This window comes from Rhipicephalus sanguineus, chromosome 8 (assembly GCF_013339695.2).
Source record: "Rhipicephalus sanguineus isolate Rsan-2018 chromosome 8, BIME_Rsan_1.4, whole genome shotgun sequence".
NCBI classification, from domain to species: Eukaryota; Metazoa; Arthropoda; class Arachnida; order Ixodida; family Ixodidae; genus Rhipicephalus; species Rhipicephalus sanguineus.
The window spans coordinates 113347565-113366003 of NC_051183.1; positions in this window are offsets into that span (position 1 = coordinate 113347565).

The following is an 18439-nucleotide window of genomic DNA, read 5'->3' on the forward strand; positions in this document are numbered from 1 at the left end:
CTTACAAAACTGCTCCAGAGATGTTATACTCGGAATGGACTTATTTAGTGACCATGGCGCCTTCATCGACCTGAGGTCTGAGTCGATAACACTAACCTCATACAAAGCGCTCCCGCCCCACGCGACGCCAGGGAACCATGCACTGAATGTGATAGAAGAGCAGGTGACCGTTCCGCCGCGCTCCAGTGGCATTATTTCCGTCGGCACCGAAAAACCGGCGAACCTTGAAGGCGTAATCGACGGCGATCAGCAACTATTCGTGAACCGTCAAATTTGCGTCGCAAGAGGTATCGCCGAGCTGCATGCGGCAAAGCAAAGGTACTGCTGACAAACTTCAGCCACGAATATAGGCACCTCAACATGGGTACGACGGTTGCCTAGATCGACGAATGTGTAGCCGCCAGCGATGCTTTCGCCCTCTTCGATGCTGCCGAACCTGCTTCGATGAATAGAGTTCCCGAACCGGATTTTGGCGTCCACCCGAGCCTTCCGAAGGTCAAGCAAGACCAGCTCAACATCCTGCTCCTGAAATACAATCGCGGGTCCGACAAACGCCCCTTGCTAAGCACCGCATTATAACAGAAGAAAACTTTCGACCACTCCGACAGAGCCCCTACAGAGTTTCGACGCGAGAACGTGAGGTCATAAAGAGACAAGTCGACGAAATGCTACGCGACGACATCATCCAGCCTTCAAAGAGTCCGTGGGCGTCACCCGTGGTGTTAGTGAAGAAGAAAGACTGGACACTGCGCTTCTGCGTTGATTATCGGCGCCTGAATAAAATCACGAAGAATGTGTACCCCCTCCCACGGATAGACGACACCCTGGATCGACTTCACAACGCGACGTACTTTTCCTCGATGGACCTCAAGACTGGCTATTGGCAGATCGAAGTAGACGAAAGAGACCGAGAAAAGACTGCTCTTATAACACCCACGGCCTCTTTGAGTTCAAGGTCATGCCTTTCGGTCTTTGCTCGGCACCTGCGACGTTCCAGCGCGTCATGAACACCGTACTGGCCGGATTGAAGTGGAAGACATGTCCTGTGTGTTTGGACGACGTCGTTGCGTTTTCCTCGACCTTCGACAAGTATCTCCGGCGGCTTGAGGCAGTGCTTCAAGCAATCAAGGACCTCTGGACTGACCCTGAAGCCAGAAAAGTGCCGATTCGCATACGACGAGCTCCTGTTTCTGGGTCATGTGATCAGCAAGTCTGGAGTGCGCCCAGACCCGCGGAAAACAGCTGCCATCGCCGTCTTCGCGCCACCCAGCGACAAGAAGGCCGTGCGCCGATTTCTCGGCTTATGCGCCTATTACAGACGCTTCGTCAAAAACGTTTCACGGGTCGCCGAACCACTGACGCTTCTCACGAAGACTCACGTGGAATTCAGGTGGGAAACAGCGCAAGTGCAAGCACTTCAAGAACATAAACGACGCCTGCAGACGCCACCCATACTTGCGCATTTCGACGATTGCGCCAATACGGAAATAACACCGACGCAAGCAGCGTAGGACTCGGTGCCGTCCTTTTGCAAAAGACTGACGAGCTTGAAATTGCGATCAGTTATGCTAGCCGGTCACTATCCAAGGCAGAAGCCATCTATTCCACAACAGAAAAGGAATGCCTTGCCATCATCATGGCTACGTCAAAGTTTCGCCCCTACCTCTATGGCAGGCCCTTCAAAGTTGTCAGTGACCATCACGCCTTATGTTGGCTAGCTAACTTGAAGGACCCTTCAGGTCGTCTCGCACGATGGAGTCTGAGGCTTCAAGAATTCGACATTACCGTCATGTAGAAGTGCGGACGAAACCACTCTGACGCCGACTGCCTGTCCCGAGCCCCCGTCGACGCGCCGCCGCAAGAGGACGACGACGACTGCTTCCTCGGAACTATAAGTGCCGACGACTTCGCCGAAAGGCAACGAGCCGACGCGGAACTGGGGGGCCTTATGGAGTACCTCGAGTGCAAGACCACCGTTGTTCCGAAGGTGTTCAAGCGAGCACTGCCGTCGTTTTTCTTACGGAACGGTGTTCTCATGAAGAACTTTTCGTCACTTCGAACGGACTACCTTCTTGTCGCGCCCCCATCATTGCGACCAGAGGTCCTCCAGGCCCTACACGACGACCCGACGGCTGGGCACCTCGGTGTTTCCCGCAAGCTCGCCAGAATACAGGAAAAATACTACTGGCCACGCCTTGCTGCCGACGTCGCCCACTACGTTAAGACTCGCCGAGATTGCCAGCGAAGGAACACACCGCCGACTAGGCCCGCGGGACTTCTGCAGCCAATCGAACCACCTCACCGGCCGTTCCAGCAAACCGGGATGGACCTACTGGGGCCGTTCCCGACGTCGACTTCCGGCAACAAGTGGATCGTTGTAGGAACTGACTACCTCACCCGCTACGCCGAGACAAAGGCCTTGCCCAAAGGCAGTGCCGCCGATTTAGCCAAGTTCTTCGTGGAGAACATCGTCTTGCGTCATGGCGCCCCAGAGGTCCTCATCAGAGACAGAGGTACCGCCTTTACTGCGGACCTAACTCAGGCGATCTTAAAATACAGCGAGACGAGCCACCGCCGCACCACCGCCTACCACCCGCAGACCAATGGCTTCACCGAGCGTCTAAATAAGACCATCGCCGACATGCTGGCCATGTACGTCGACGTTGAGCGCAAGACGTGCGACGCCGTCCTTCCGTACGTGACCTTCGCTTACAACGCGGCCGTCCAAGAAACGACGCAGATGACGCCGTACATGTTGGTCTACGGAAGGAGCCCGGCGACGACGCTCGACGCCATGCTACCGAACGTCACCGACGAAGAAAACCTCGACGCCGCCGCTTACTTACAACGTGCCGAGGAAGCTCGACAGCTCGCCCTGCCTGCGCATCAAGACCCAGCAGCACACCGACAGCCGTCACTAGAATCTTCGATGACGCTTCGTGGAATACGAGCCCGGCGACCGTATCTGTGTCTGGACGCCGATACGTCGACGTGGGCTTAGCGAAAAACTCCTTCGGCGATACTTCGGACCATACAAGTTTCTTCGACGTCTCGGCGCTCTTGACTACGAGGTCATCCCGGACGGCATTACGAACGCCCAGCGACGTCGCTCACGACCTGCAGTCGTTCATGTCGTGCGCCTTAAGCCGTTTTTTGCACGCCTTTGCGAACCTGGGGACTCTACTTTTACCTTTGTTATTGTAATGGATTTAGGTATGCACTTGCTTTTTCTCTTTTTTCTTTCACAAGCATCGGGACGATGCCTTTTTCAGAGGGGGCAATGCCACGCCCACTTGATTTATTTTGATGTTTTTGAGTTTGACCAGCAAGCATGGCTATCAACGCTCGAGGCTGTCCGCGAAGCAGGGTTCGAGAAACTTCTCGATTGTAGTAGATCGTTTCGTTAAGATTTCGCGCCGCACGCGAATGTTCCAGCTTTATCGAGAGATAACGCCGCCACCAGCGATATCGCTGAAATGTTCGATAGCGCCTGTATAGACGGTTTCGCTGTTCGCAAACACAGACCCTGGACGGCTTCTGATTTCGTGCACTGACGTAGCATTGGCGAGGAACAAAAGCCTTCGCGGGTAGCCCGCAGATTTTCAACACTTGTCGCCATGTGCCTAGCCGAATATTTCAATTAAAGATGCTTCTATTCTATACCCAACGTTATAAGAGTCAGTCCTTAACTTATGCGCCTTCCTTTTATCTGAAGGCGGAAATAGGGTCTTTCCTCACTCTGACATAACTTAAAAACACGCTTTTCGCTTCGGTGTTGAAATGAAGAACCGGAAGTTTCTTGGGGTACAAGACTTGCTGTTACTATCGCAGTCTTGAAACCGTCTATAAAAGCCGATGCACTTGAACGCTTGTCAGTTGATCGACGGTCGACGCTCTGTTCGCCGCTATCAGTGTATTGCTGCAGTTTGACTTTGAGTTTCTCGGCCACAAGTTCGGCCAAATAAAGAGTTTCATCTCGGACGTGCTGACTGCTGCCTTCTTCGACGTCACGACCACGTGACAATATAAACATTGAATTGTGCTCTCATAAAAAAGACTATTCGGAAATAAGGAAGTTATATTCAAGTAAATCACCAAAGCAAAATGGAACGGACTTGAAGGACGCTTGAGCCTCTTCGCCTTCAGGACTAGAACGCGATAGTTGAATCGGGCCCCGCTCCAGTCGCCTTCTCAAACGCTAGCCTGGCTTCGCTTATCGGTGGATACCGTGCTGCAAGGAATGGAACCTCTGTGCGAGGAATGGAACCTCATACTATATTTTAATGCCTTATGATATGGAACTTTGGGAGCGAATAAACGACGAAGGACGGAGAAGGGAACCACAGCCCAGAAGCTCTCTTGGTGTGTGTTTTCCTGCTTCGTCCTGCGTCGTTTATTTAATAATATTATCAGAGGTCTAACGTTCCAAAAAGCGTCGTTTATTTGCGCTCGAAATTTCTTATCATAAAGCGATACCAGATAGCCCACCTAGCTATCCTGCTAGAATGCCTAATGGGAGTAAAGTTGCGAAGTGCCCACTACGGCATAATTCTTCCATACCCAAATTCACGAAACACCCAGAACGCGTCCGTAAGGCAACACGCGAAGCCGCGCACGTTTTTCACGCTTCTGCTCATACTGATGAGACTTGCGCTTGTGCGCAGTGGGCCTTGAAACCAACCACTCATTGCGTGATGCATATATGTTTTGACGCCTGCTGCTATTCCTAGGTTTCTTCCACGTAATATTACTCCTCCCACTGCATGACATTAGTATAGATTTTTCTTGATTTGAGACAGTTTTAAGCGTTAGCGTGGTTTTGTGGTAGAACACCAGCTTGCTACTCACGAGTAATGCGTTCTATTCCTACACGAACCGAGCATTTTTTATTTACATCTCATTCGAGTTTTCGCTCACGGACAGCGCTGATTTTTCGCTCACAACCAGCGACAGTGGCCCCGCAATTTCCGCGAAACAAGGTCTTTAGCGCTATCTCGTTAAGAGAATGCGAAAACATATAATGAAATATGTGCCTGTATTTGTGTGTCCACACTGGTCGCGTTTTTGCAGACCAGGAATTACTGCTAGCTTCCTCAGCGGAAGGCACTCCACCGTTTCTACTGCAGCCATAGAGGACGATCACACATCTCAGCACACTAGCACCTTAGAAGTGTAGCTAAGCATATTTCAATCTATATTTATCTGAAGAACTTTATTTGGTCCTGAGGAGGCGATGGCCCCCTACGGGGCCTCATCTGCGGGCCGCGCCCACGACGGTTGCCGAGGCCCGCTTCGGTTATTGACCGTAGGATGTGTGCGTGTTTAACCTTGTCAAATGCGAGAAAAACCAGCGAAAACTCAATACGGAGAAGGAGGCGCATTCAAGCACTCACCGTCGCCCGTGCCACTCGTCCGGCGGCATTGCGTGCTTGAATGTGGCTCCTTCTTCGTGCTCCTCTTGAGTTTTCGCTGGTTTTTCTCGCATCTAAACAACAACTGACCAGCCCAGCTTTTCAAGCAGATAAGCATATATGCTTTACCCCTGCTCATGCTGATATCTCTTAATGCAAAGCGATATTCTAGTTAAACCACTTTGCCAAAGAACAATATTTGACATGCATGCAGACGTGCATGCCAAAAATTCAGACATCGCATGTGACCTGCGTGGAAGCATAGAATGACACAGAGCTGTGCTATCTGGTAGGCATTCATGTTAAGAGACTGGCCGCGCAAGCACGAACACATGGGAGAAGTAGAGACAACACAAAGAACGACTAACTACTCAAAAGGCGCACAGCGGTGGAAAAGAAAGCAGCCACAAAAACTTATCTGCGCATGCCCAGGCAAGAGGAGATACCTACGAAAACCGCACGCCTTGGCGTCTACATGAGCGATCACTGTTAAGGCATTTGATTCCATTTTTATCTATGTTAATCAAGGTTGGCTCACGTATGTGCTACCACCATTGTTGATATGCCAGACATCAACCATTAGACACCTTTCCTCATTGCTGTGCCGGTCTAAAACTGCGCATTCTTCGAATTTCAGCGTGCACTTACGCTCTCGGCAATGTACACTGCCGTTCACTCTTAGGGTGAACACGGCGCAGCGCGGCGACGCTCCACTCAGCACCAGCGCACCTGGCGCGGCCGCACATCGAAGCGTAGCGGCGCGTGCGCAGAGGGAAACGCGGGAGCCACTTCGCGTTGTGTGCAACAGAGCTGGACCAATGCCATGGCACCGCTCTTGCCTGGCTGTAGTACAGCAATAGCGGCGCGCTCGTGTGCGCCTGCGCCGCTTCGATTCGGTGCGCGGCCACGCCGCATGCAATGGCGCTCCGCGGACCGCGGACACGCTGAGCCGTGTTTACCCTAAGAGTGGACGCCACTGTACATATAGTGTAGACTGTGAGCCTCCGGTAAGCGACGTCTTATGCTCCATTAACCTCTGGTTAGCACAGCGGCCCGTCTGCCTACATGGAAGTGGCCTCAGCCGAAAGCAGCTTTGTACATCACACATTTACGGCAATCACTAAATTTGTTAGTTTTACCAAACATGTGCCACGCCGGTTCTCGTCAATTACCCGCTCATTCCTTCTCTGCACGGCGGCACGTATCTTACGCAGCTTATTGGCAGCCGTAAAAAACTCAGTTTCGCCGCAGCGATGAAGCAATGAATGCGATAGCAATAAATTGGAGTGTAACGCGAAGAACGGAAAGGAGCTCGAACTTGCCAGCGCGTCGCTCGAGCCCAAAGGACGCACGAAAAGAACGCACACAGGATGAGCGCGAACTAATGCGTCACAGCTCGACACTTGAAGCGCACTGCTCAAACATAAAGCAGGACGCACGAAATGAACGAACCGTTACACACAGGACGAGCGCGAACTAATTGTCACATTTGTTACTTATTTCTGTTCGAACAACGCGCGTCTTTCGCAAACGCGGCCACTGTAGCGAGTGAAGTGACCTTCGTACGCTCAACGACTTGAGCGCGGACATCGCGGGGAAAGTACAACACATACAACCCCCCGCTCCACCCCACCCGCCGCCCCCTTCTTTCCTCAATACAAGCGCACGAAGCCGACCACGCCCTGTAGGGCGAAGGCCAACGGCGTTGGAGTTCGCAGCGATCTTTATAGCGCGCCACGCGCGCACACCGCGCCATCTATGTGGTGACTAAGAAAGCATGCTGAAGCAAATGGTGTATATATCGCTTCCCGTTGGCAGGCTAAAATACTGAACTGTCGTGGCCTAACCGTCTAACGCCGCGTGCTGCGAAGCGAGAGGTCACCCGTTCGATTCCGCGCGTCGGAAAATTTTTCTGAACTATTTTTCTTTGTGGCTTATATATATATATATATATATATATATATATATATATATATATATATATATGGTGTGCATGACGACGGCAACGACAAAAATCAGGCGAGACTGTCCATATAATTGCTATCGCAATAAAACAACGTTAACTGCCCACTTTCTATACTCTGTGAGATACGAAATGAGTAAGGAGTACTTACTACCCTTCCATAGAAAAAACAGCGCGAAAACACAAGGACGAAACAGATGAAACAGGACTAGCGCTGCAGGAATAGGACTTAGTACATGCTTGAAACTAATGCTTTCGACAACCATGCTTGCACTTAAAAACAGACTTCTCTAAATGTTCAGCGCCAGTGGCCACCAGGGTTGTATGGTCGAGAATACAAGAGATAGCCAAGAAATCGGAAAAACTAGAAAAGAAGTAGGCAACTTGAGCAAAGACCAGCAAAAATAGCCAAAATTAGCCAGGCGTGTGTGATAACACATGCGACGTTGTTATTCAAGTGACTAAATTCAAGGTGTAAACGTAAATACGTACAGCAAAAACATTTCAAAGTCATAATTTCCGAGGTAAAAGCATAAATTGTTGGCCTTAGCAATCATTTCGTGCAAGATGAAGTTTCTTGAGATGTTGCAAAAATGACTTTTCTCTTCGCGTGTCCTGCGCGACTTTTCTCAAAAAGGCTAGAAGTACCAGTGACAATAAAAATGTGTACTGCATGAGTGTGCTCAAATCGCAGTTGCTGTGATTGACGCATAAATTGTTGTCACTTCCACAATCGTTCCTCGCATGATCAGAGATCCGAGCAAATAACTTTCTCGAGTAGCAGTCCGCGTCTACACAAGCAGTTTGTCAGATAACCGATTTCTTAGGTCGATTAGTGCAGAGTGTCCTGGATGCGGAGTGCTTTCTCTTGTCCTATTGACTTCCATTTAAAGTTTGAAGTCACCATTAGCAATAGGCGGTCTGCGAAATGAGGCGCCCCAAAACAGTTTTCCCCGTGTCCAAGCCACTTATCCAACAGTGTTTTCTTTCGACCAACGCCAGCGTAAAATGAAATTTTGGGAGCTGGACTCACACTTTCGTCACCATGGTTTGACACCGCATATTCGAAAGCTGACGGCTGCGACGTCCACAGACATTGCTAACTTGGTTAAAATCGAGGCAACAAGAAACTAGACAGGAACGTAGTCAACGGACATTTTTTGTCGCCACCGGCATAAAAAAGCAGCCACATTCGCGCAAAGTTGCCAAACCTGGAAACCCTGGTGGCCACGGCCACACGAGGCTCATCTACGTCTAAAAGACTCGTAACCTGTGCGTTAAAGCTGGCACTCATTTCGCGCTCACACGAGTTTGGTGAGAGAAGACTTAAGCGACGACATGGCTGTACCATATTTTCACGGGTTCGTCACGTCGACTAAGGCAGCATTCGGCGTATGCAAGATGAAACTATTTATTTATTTGGCCGAACTTGTGGCCGGGAAACGGAAAGTCAAACTACAGCAATACACAGTGTACAGTGACAGCGGTGAACAGAGCGTCGGCCGTCGATAAAACTGATTTGCGGCAAGGCGCGTCGGTATTTGTATATTCGGCGTCGAACACTCCAGTCTTATCGCTTGTGGCGGCGTTAGATCCAGAATAATATCAGCTGTTCGAATTTTCGCGCTCAAGCCTATAACAAAATTTTCACATAATCTGGAAGGTTCCCAGACATTAGGGCGCTTTTAAATGCGGAGCATTTCTTAGTCGCACCTGCGGCGTCGGCGACGCCGTCCACACCCCCACTGTGCATGCTCGGCCGGCAGCAAGCCTCTCCTCTCCCTCCCTCCTTCCTCTCCCTCGAACGCGGGCGGTGTGTAAATAAGCGGCGGAGCGCGCGTTCGGAATTCACTCAAGGGCGTCTTTACTTGGCTTTCGCTTGACTTGACGCTTTGCTTGACTCGAGTAGATGCGATGGAAGCAACAGTACCTTCAATCAGCGTCCCACCACTCATTGAAGGTAACGTTACCCCACCCTCACCGTCGTCGGCGTCAACAACAGCAAGCAACGCAGAAGACAAGGCTGCGAAGGGACGAGCATACGACGCTGAACGCAAGCGTTTGAAGCGAGCTGCGGACCCGGAACTTCGTGCAGGCTGGAGCCGTTCAAGTCGTACTTGGTGTGCGCATCGTGTAAGAATTAGGCATTCCCAAACCATACCTAATTACGCAACATTCACGCGATACCCCCACCACTCTGCGACGCATTCACTCGAGTTCCCCCAGTGGTAAGATGCGGGCGACTTTTTTTGCTTAAGGCAGCGGCTACGCGTTTAACGTACTAGATACATGAAAATAACAAAAGAAGCGCGCGTGGCAGTGTCTGCAACCTTAGAATGCCTCGAAGAAAAGTTTAGCAACGGTTTTGAAGATCTAGGACAATACTGCCAGCATGCGCGTTCTTCTGAAACGTTAAAGAACTGTCAAGAAGTTGTATTCCGTCATTCTGTGGCAATGCTTTCGTAAAGCTCAGACCTCTTTCATTGAATTCAAATTGTTCGCTCACTGATGTGACCAGAGATTCCAAGAAACCGTCCACTTAACAAACAAATTTGCAGTGCTTAGCTCGGCTAGGCCAGGATATACGTAGCGTTAGCAAAGGTTCAGCTGATTATTCTTAGCTTTCCAGATTGTCAGATTATTCTTAGCTTTCCTGATAGCCTTCTGTTCATTCTTCGTACGCTGAACCGCTAATTGCCAGGCAACTACTTCAGGATCCGATGAGATAAGCTTCTCGGCTCTTCTGCGCCGTCGAGCAGCATTTGCGCTCTCCTTCTCCATGGCGTTATCCACCTCCAAACTCCAGTCAGAGGCGCTATCAAACGGCCCCAGCGCAGTGTCAGACGGCGACTGCACAGCGAAGGCGAATAGCTGCACGCGTGCCGGCGCACTCTGTCTATGGCTACGACATCACTCCTCTCAAATGCGGCACACACCAGCAGCGGCGAGCCGCGCGCGGCGGTGGCGGAGTCTGCGCGCGAGCCGGCGCCAGCGTGTCTGCCGCGCTTACGTCGCCACTCCTCCAGAACACGCAGACCAGCAGCGGCGAGGCGCGCGCGGCGGTGTCAGAGAGCGCGTGAGATGCCAGCTCCGATGACCCAGCTGTGTGACATCACTGATCTTCGCGCATGCGCAGCACGGCTCATGACCCTCCACGCGTAATTCGGCTTCGGCTAGGCAAGTGTAGCACGCTACAAAAAGCTTGACAATACAATCCCCTATGACGTCCTCTAAACGTTAGTTAATCCCACTAAGGTACAATTCACTATGACGCGGGGCAGTCTTACAACGAATGTAAATTCCCGATTTGGCCACATAAATGCCTTACATCCAACCAACCAGCGTCGACTTGAAAAACACAAAGAATTTCTGGAAAACACCAGTACCAACACCGCACTTACGAGTGAAAACCGTTTCCTACACTTGTTCAATAATAGTCTTTAACACATTTTAACAACTCCCCATGCGGCAGGTAGCCGTAGAGACCTTCAATATAATACTGAACGCTTTACGGCCGCTGCGGTTCTGCCCTGTAAGAAACTGAACTAGCATAAGAGAATTACGCATGCGTAAAGTGTTTGTAAATCTTAGTCTGACCAGAAAAGCCAGGTGACTTTCTCTGAAACAATTGGTCGAAAATTGTTCTCGTTCTTATGTGTTATCGCTGAGAAGGAACAATTCTAAGGTGAACGATTTAGCCTTCTTGATATTACAAGCTATCCTGTTAAGAGAGACTTAACATAAAGTCGAAAGCACGGTTCTTCAGTACCGATGGTTTACGTCTGACCGTCTTAAAATGCTCCATTATAGTAGTTAACCTGTTTCTGATAACATCCTGTCTGGTAGAATTAAGATAGACCCTTCCTTATGTGAAATTACAGGCCCCAGTTTCTTCGCCACACAATAAATCATCAAAGGCCGAATAGGATCACGAGCCTCAAATTACTTATTAGAAATATTACTACTAGCAATGCGGTCTGAAATCCATTGAGAGCGCTTTTCTTCAGGGACGACTCTAGTGATTATGCACGCATGGCTTACAACGTCTACTCGTTTAGGCTAGGCTTAAACAAATGTTTTGGACCAAAGGCATATGTTTTAAAATGACTATTCTGGAGAGCTCATCCGAGTACTAGTTAGTTACTTGGTGGTGAAATACCAAAATTCTGCGTCTTACTTGTTTGAAGCTCGCGAAGTTTCACCCTCCACAGGAATTACGCATGCTGGTTAGCTACCCTGATCCACTCGGCGTACGGCTGCTTCTAGCGGCGATCATCACGTGGAGTAGAGCAACAGACCTTGAGGCATTCCTGCTTGAACCACTTTTGACGACAGGATTCCAGGTAAGTACGGCACTAATCCTCCTGGCATGTCCTGTAGATGGTTCCAGATAGCCACAGAAAAGTTCATCTTAGCCTAGCAAAGTCGATTCTTTGAAAACCACGGCATAGTGCTAGTACGAACGAAAAAACCGCACCAAAAGAAGCTACAGAAGTAGGACATTTCACATAAGCAGAAGGACACAGAAAAGTGCTCAGAGTACTAGAAATAACGCTTAGAATAAGAGGGAGCTTGTCTGGCTGGTAGGTATTTATGTTAATAGAGTGGGCGTGCAAACACGGACACAAGGGAGTAGTCAAGACAACACAAAGGACGAGTAACAACTGAAACGGCTCACAGCCGCGCAAAAAGAAAATTGTAGGCACAGAAACTTATCTGCGCATGCACAGGCAAGAAACGATACCTATCTATAGGTCATGGTTGGGGGTCCACGTGGCATTTGATTTCCTCTTTATGAAAGCTAATGTACGGTTGGCTCACGCATGCGCTACCCCTATTGTCGATATGTCAGGCTTCAGCCGTTAAAGGCATTTGCTCATTCCTGTGCCGGTGTAAAACTGCGCATTTAACGAATTTCGGCGCGAATGTACACTCTCAATAATGTAAATAGAGATTAGACGGTGAGCCTCCGGTTAGCGATCTCTTATATCTATGTTTCGTTAATCTCAGGTCAACACAGCGGCCCGTCAGCCCTGCGTTGAAGCGGCCTCAGATAGAATGAACTTTGTAGGTCGCACATACACAGGTATCAGTAAATTCGTTGTGTTTTATGAAAGAAATGTCAGTCGGCGTCTTGTCAATTTCACTTATTTGTTGCAATTATTATTGTCAATTAGCTACAAATGTTACGCGCGAAGGTGACCCATGTCGAGTGTCCTCATTTGACTGCCTTTGCAGGTTGTCATCTGCTTGCGTTGTGCGGGAGACATCATTCATGCCTGCGGCTTGGCGGCTGCAGCCCAACTTCTTCGGACTAAACGCATTCATTGCTTCACCCTAGCTGCTAAACTGCGACTTCATTATAAAGGTGACAACCTCATTTATGTCATGAGTCAAGAAGTTTTCGATATTTGGCTAGACCTGCCAATACATTGCAAGACATTTTAGGCGTCGTCAACACGAGTGATCCAAAAAATAAAGCAATCAAAGTTAGTCCAAAGTCGTCTGATACCAAGGTGAATGTGTGTGTGTGTGGGCAGTCGACGCACCAAGAGTAAGGTAACCTCAATATAATGTAACGCCATCAATGACGTCAGTCGGTGGCGTAATAGTGACGTCACAGATCGCCAGAATTTGGGGCGTATCGTGACGCCATTATGTCGAAATGATGACGTCACGAAATGTCCTTACGTCATCACGTCATCGCACGAGATCGTCGCTTCGACAAAAGCGGCTCGATCACAGAGGCTGTGGAAAATCGTGTGATGTGCGGAAAGCTTGCAAGGCCTCAGATACCAGAGGCAGCTTGCTGCTCCTTGTTAATGTCGGTGACAAGCTAAGAATAAAAAGTAAACTGCACCGTTGTCCATTCGTATAATGCGCATCCAACTACGGCCGCTCTTTATCATGACGTGACGGTTAAGACAAAGCAATAAAAAATTTGGGGACCCTTAAGCTTCGCCTTTGAGAGTTGAACGTGATAGCGAAATCCGGCCCCTAGTGCGCACTTCAACCACTAAGTGCATACTTATTAATGTATGTTGTTACACACACACACACGCGCACACAGACACACACGGCCCGTGACGTGGTCAGGCAAGGAAAGCGGAGGTCAAATGCCAACAACGCCATGAAGATGCCTTGCTGAGAGCCAACAAAGCTGAAGTGAATCGTCGTTGCTGTGACATGGATCCCCAACTACGAGCGTGGGAAGCCGATCACAGGCGTCAACGACGCGAAAATGCCGCCAATCTTCGAGCTCGAGAAGCGGAGGCCAAGCGTCAGCGTCACCAAGACAACCCTGACATGAGAGAGACTACTTGACTGAATGTCCAGCCTGCACTCACAGATGAGCAAACTGCGCAGTGTGGCCACTTCTGTAGTCGAGACATGTTTTACAGCGAAAGCTGTTATGAGATCATTTCACCGGCCGGTTTTGGCGCCGTAGTTGTCCGCCGCCGCCGCCGCCGCCGGTGTCTGTAACCAGTATCTCTCGAAATAAGAAAAAAACGAAATAAAAAAAAATTCCAGGATGGAACGAGGTTCGAAGCTGGGCCCTCTGCGTGGGAGCCCAGTATTCAACCTCGTAGCCATGCTGGTGCTTGAAATTTCTTTGCAAAAATGTCCTACACAGGCTTCATGTCGGGAAGGAACCACATTAGCGAATGCAATATAGCGTGGCAGAAGAGTACAATAAGCACCAAGCGTCGCACAACGCGAATTCTGTAACCAGGCGTCACACAATGCGAATTGCGCAACGAGTAGGTTGTTGAATGCTTCCAACCCATTACAAAGGGCTCTGCCATAATTCTTCATCGTCATGCACAGCATTATTATCATCGTCAGGCACAGCATCATTAAAGTGCGCATAGTGCCTTACCTGCGTTTAGCAGGTACCAACGCTCTTCCTAGAATGACGATAAATGGCACAATGCCTGCTGCCCTACTTCTCAAAAAATTACAATGATTTATAGCGTAGTGGGTTCCTCGCAAGTGCACTTGTATTGGTTGCCAAGGAAGCCCATAAGCGCATGATCCATTTCCTCGGGGTCTCAGTAAAGTTCTTCAACCCCGCCTCTGTCTCTCTCCCACGTCAACGTATGTTATACAGCATGACGGGAGAGGGAAATAGCGACTGGGCGTCACCCAATGCAAATTACATAACTGGTGGGCCGTTTAAAGCTTGCAACCCATTACAAAGAGCTGAGCCATAATTCTTCATCGTCATAAGTTGTCGCGTCAAAAAATGCACATAATGCCTTACAGACGTGTAGCTGGTGCCTCGCTTCTCCGCAGAATGACGAATAATGGCTTAGTAGGTGCTTCCCAACTTCACAAAAATTGTGATTTATGGCGTAGTGGGTGCCTTGGTAGTGTACTTGTATTGTCACCCCAAGAGAGCTTAAAACGGGCTTTAGAAATTCCGCTCTTCCAGCTTTCGCTGTGACTGTGCTGCGGTTTCAGCGCAGGCCTGGCGTTTTTTCACAATGTCTCACAGTGTTTTCAGTGGTGATGAGTGCATTATTCCGGTTTTTCGAAGCGTAGCGTCGCGCAAAAAAAACGTGGTTTGCTGGCCTCACCAATGCGCCTACAAATCGCCGAAAGGGCTCAGTTTCGTCGTGATACCTGTCGAACAAAATAAAGAATCCCTTAAGGCTGTGCTTAGCTTGCAACGCACACGACACGAAGTCCGAGAGCCGATGGTAATGCGAAAGTAGTGACGTTGGTCTTCACATGCCTGTATACTTCAAGTTTTTCACACACGAAAATCGCACTGAGACAGTTGATGCAGTTAACCGTCGCCTTGCGCGTTTGTGCGCTTCTTCCATGCAACATTTAATGCGTTAAGGAGACTCCTTCCACTACATGGCATTTGTGTAGTATTTTTTTCCGAAGCAGTTGCAAGTAGCATCGTGGCTTTGTGGTAGGACACCTGCTTGCCACGCAAACCGCCCGGGTTTAATCCTCAATGGGACCGAAGATATTTATTGTCATTTTATTTCCATTTTTCTCGATTTTTCGGTCACAGACGATTTTTCACTCACAACCAACGACGCCGTCACCGACGCCTACACCGGAATGTCTGCTACACGAGCTCTCTAATGCTATCGCGTTAAAATGCAGCATGGCCCCGTTCGCTACGAGGGGCCAGGTACCCCTGCCAGGAGACTGAGGCCGTCAATTGGATTTTCCTTTGGTGTTTATTTCTACTGAAAGAAGCGCCTTCCTACTGTTATCCTATTGTTTCCTACGGTCGTCAATCGATGACGTAGAAGCTGGTGAGTGTGCCACGTTTGAAGCGCACCGAAGCGGCAGCAGCTCGGGGTGTTTTAAAAAGAGTTATCGAGTTCTGTCGTTTCCGCAGCGTCACGTTGCAACACGGCGTGTGTTCCCTCCATAGCTCGGACCGGCAATTGTCGTCGCGTTCATTTGTGTGCACTGAGATCAAGATGATGTGGAAATGTGCGCGTCTATGTATTCTATACCACCCGCAAAAGTCATGGCATTAGCCTGTCCACATGGGCAAGCGTGTTTGTGTCACTTGGAGCTCGCAACGTGGCAATCTAGGTGGTCTATTGTGATGTGCACCGTGCTTTGCGCCTATATGTGTGACGTATGTGTGAACGATGCGTGAGAGAAAGAAAGCGACCAACATAACCCGTTAGCGCAAATCAATGGGAAAGTAAACAAACCAGGTGTGGAGAATATGCAGTGGATTCACTGGTATGTGTATTATAAGAAGATAATTGTGGTCATCCGGTGCGTGTGTAATTATGTGACGTGTGCCTGTCGGCGCAGATGTTGACGGAATTCAGTACCACCAGCCCAGAATGATGGGCTCGGTTGAAGAGCCTGTCGTGTAAGTCACACGCTCGATGTACGAACACTCGCATAAAAAACGCCATGCGAGGTAATCGTTGTCTCCAAACCGCAAAATGATGTCGCTGCATAATATCGCTGTGACACAGGAACTTTCGATTGCATGGATCGTGATCGTAACTGAAGTGACGCCGCTAAAGCTATTATTCAGGAAAAAATGCTTTTGGTCTTAACGGCATTGCATCATACTTCACTATATCATATTTGGAATTCTTGTTTTTGTCTAACGTTCGTTTTTTTTTTCATTTCGCGTGTATTGTGCGCACGTATTGCACAGTGATAATTTGTATGTGATAAATAACAGCAGACACTCGTGAATCTTATATTCCGTAGGCCCTTTTTAAACGCTTATCGTTTCTTGTGAAGCCTCACTTCTTCACTATTCTTCACGAACAAATGACGAGAGGGAGCCGGAGAGGTGGGGCTTGACAATGGACGAAAGTAATATACTTACTGATTGTGTCCACGGGGAATATTTATATATACATTTATATATTTTACTTGTTTTTCCTCGAAGACGCAAGTGTTTTTTGTATGTCCGAGCGCATACGCGTCGTCTTTTGGCTCCACCGATACCACTGAGAGGTTATATAATGGACCTGTAAAAGCCGACTCATTTCACCGACAAGAAGAGTATTCGACGACAGACGACTGTGGGCGTCGATATCGTTGCACATTGAGTGTAATTCTTTTTTTTTTGGACACAATTTCGCCCAATAAAGACTTTGATCATTACCAGCTCCTATTGTTTTTTACCACCATCACAACCACGTGACATCTCGTATAGGGGCTACTTCGTTCACGATTCACGCGTTCCAGCGAACCGCCGGCCCAAGCCTCGAGAAAGACAACGCACAAGACAACACAGATCATCAAACTGATTTCAGGCACAGGGGTCTACACCCACAGTATGATCACCTTCCCAAAAACACCAGGCAGACCAAGACCCTGACATCGACCGCCCACACGATAACCTGCGCCGCCTACATCCATCCCTCCCAGGTAACCAACGGAGCCGATCTCCCGCGGATCATCATTCGAAGACCTGGAAGGCTGCTTTAAAGCGCACGACCGCGTCGCTGTTTTATTGCGATAGCAATTATATGGCCACTGCCGGTGGGTTTTTGCCGTCGCCGTGAAGTTCTGTATAAAGACCAAATTGATGTCATCCCCCGTGCAATGTATGATCTACCTGCGGGAAGAAGCGCACGAGCGGGGGCGACGAACGCGGCTGAAGCAGAGATGAAACGAGAGATGAAAAAAGCCGACCCTGCTCCGTCGCACGGAGGGCACATGCGATAACATCACCCCGCTTCCGAGCACTGTCGATGATTACCACTCAAGCAGCTGATTATAAGGACGTGGTCGTGATCGCTGGCGCGCGCGCTATCTCGGCAGGCATCAGCAGGCGGCTCGTATACCTTCTCCGTGCTGTGCTCTCAAGACTGTGAAAACCGCATCTCTTTCTGGAGCGGCCGTATTCTCTTAATCCGGCATGTTGTTGAGTTACGCAAGGTCGGATTCAAAAGTCAGCTTCATATGACATTACAATTTGTTGATACTGTGTTCATTGCTTCGCCCTTGCGGTGAAACTGGGATCTTCTTGCAGCAGAGCTCTCAAGGTCGAGATTGGCCATGTGTCGTAGACAGAAAATTATCATCATGAACAGGCACGCGCCATCTCCGTCGTCTTCTTCATCGACTTCCTCTTCTGCTTCGCTACCGGAAGACGTGCGCCGATTGGTCCGGCAAGGGATGCAATAACTTGATGGGAGTAGGAACGAGTACAGAGAGAGAGCAAAAGAAAGAAAAATAAACAAAGGGCAGAAATAGGAAGATAGCCTTGACCAGATTTTTTTTTGCCGAGGCGACACTCGGACTTGTATACCTACGATCCGAATGGGAGCGTCCTATCTACTCGGCTATCCAGGCACGCTGGCAGAGTAGAGCATAGCTTTTTATAGGGTAGTACAGCAAGGTGGTGGGAGAGGGAATCGAGAGTGAGGAGCAGACCTTTGAGGGCTAGGAGAAAGCAAAGCAGGAAGGGAGAACGAGTACAGGGGTGAGACCGAGAGGGAGACATAGATAGAAATCTGGGCAAGGTTTTCCCTTGAGTCTTGTGCCTTAGACCACTGGGCCATTCTGACGCGGCGCTAGATAAAAATGGAAACAGGTAAATATATGG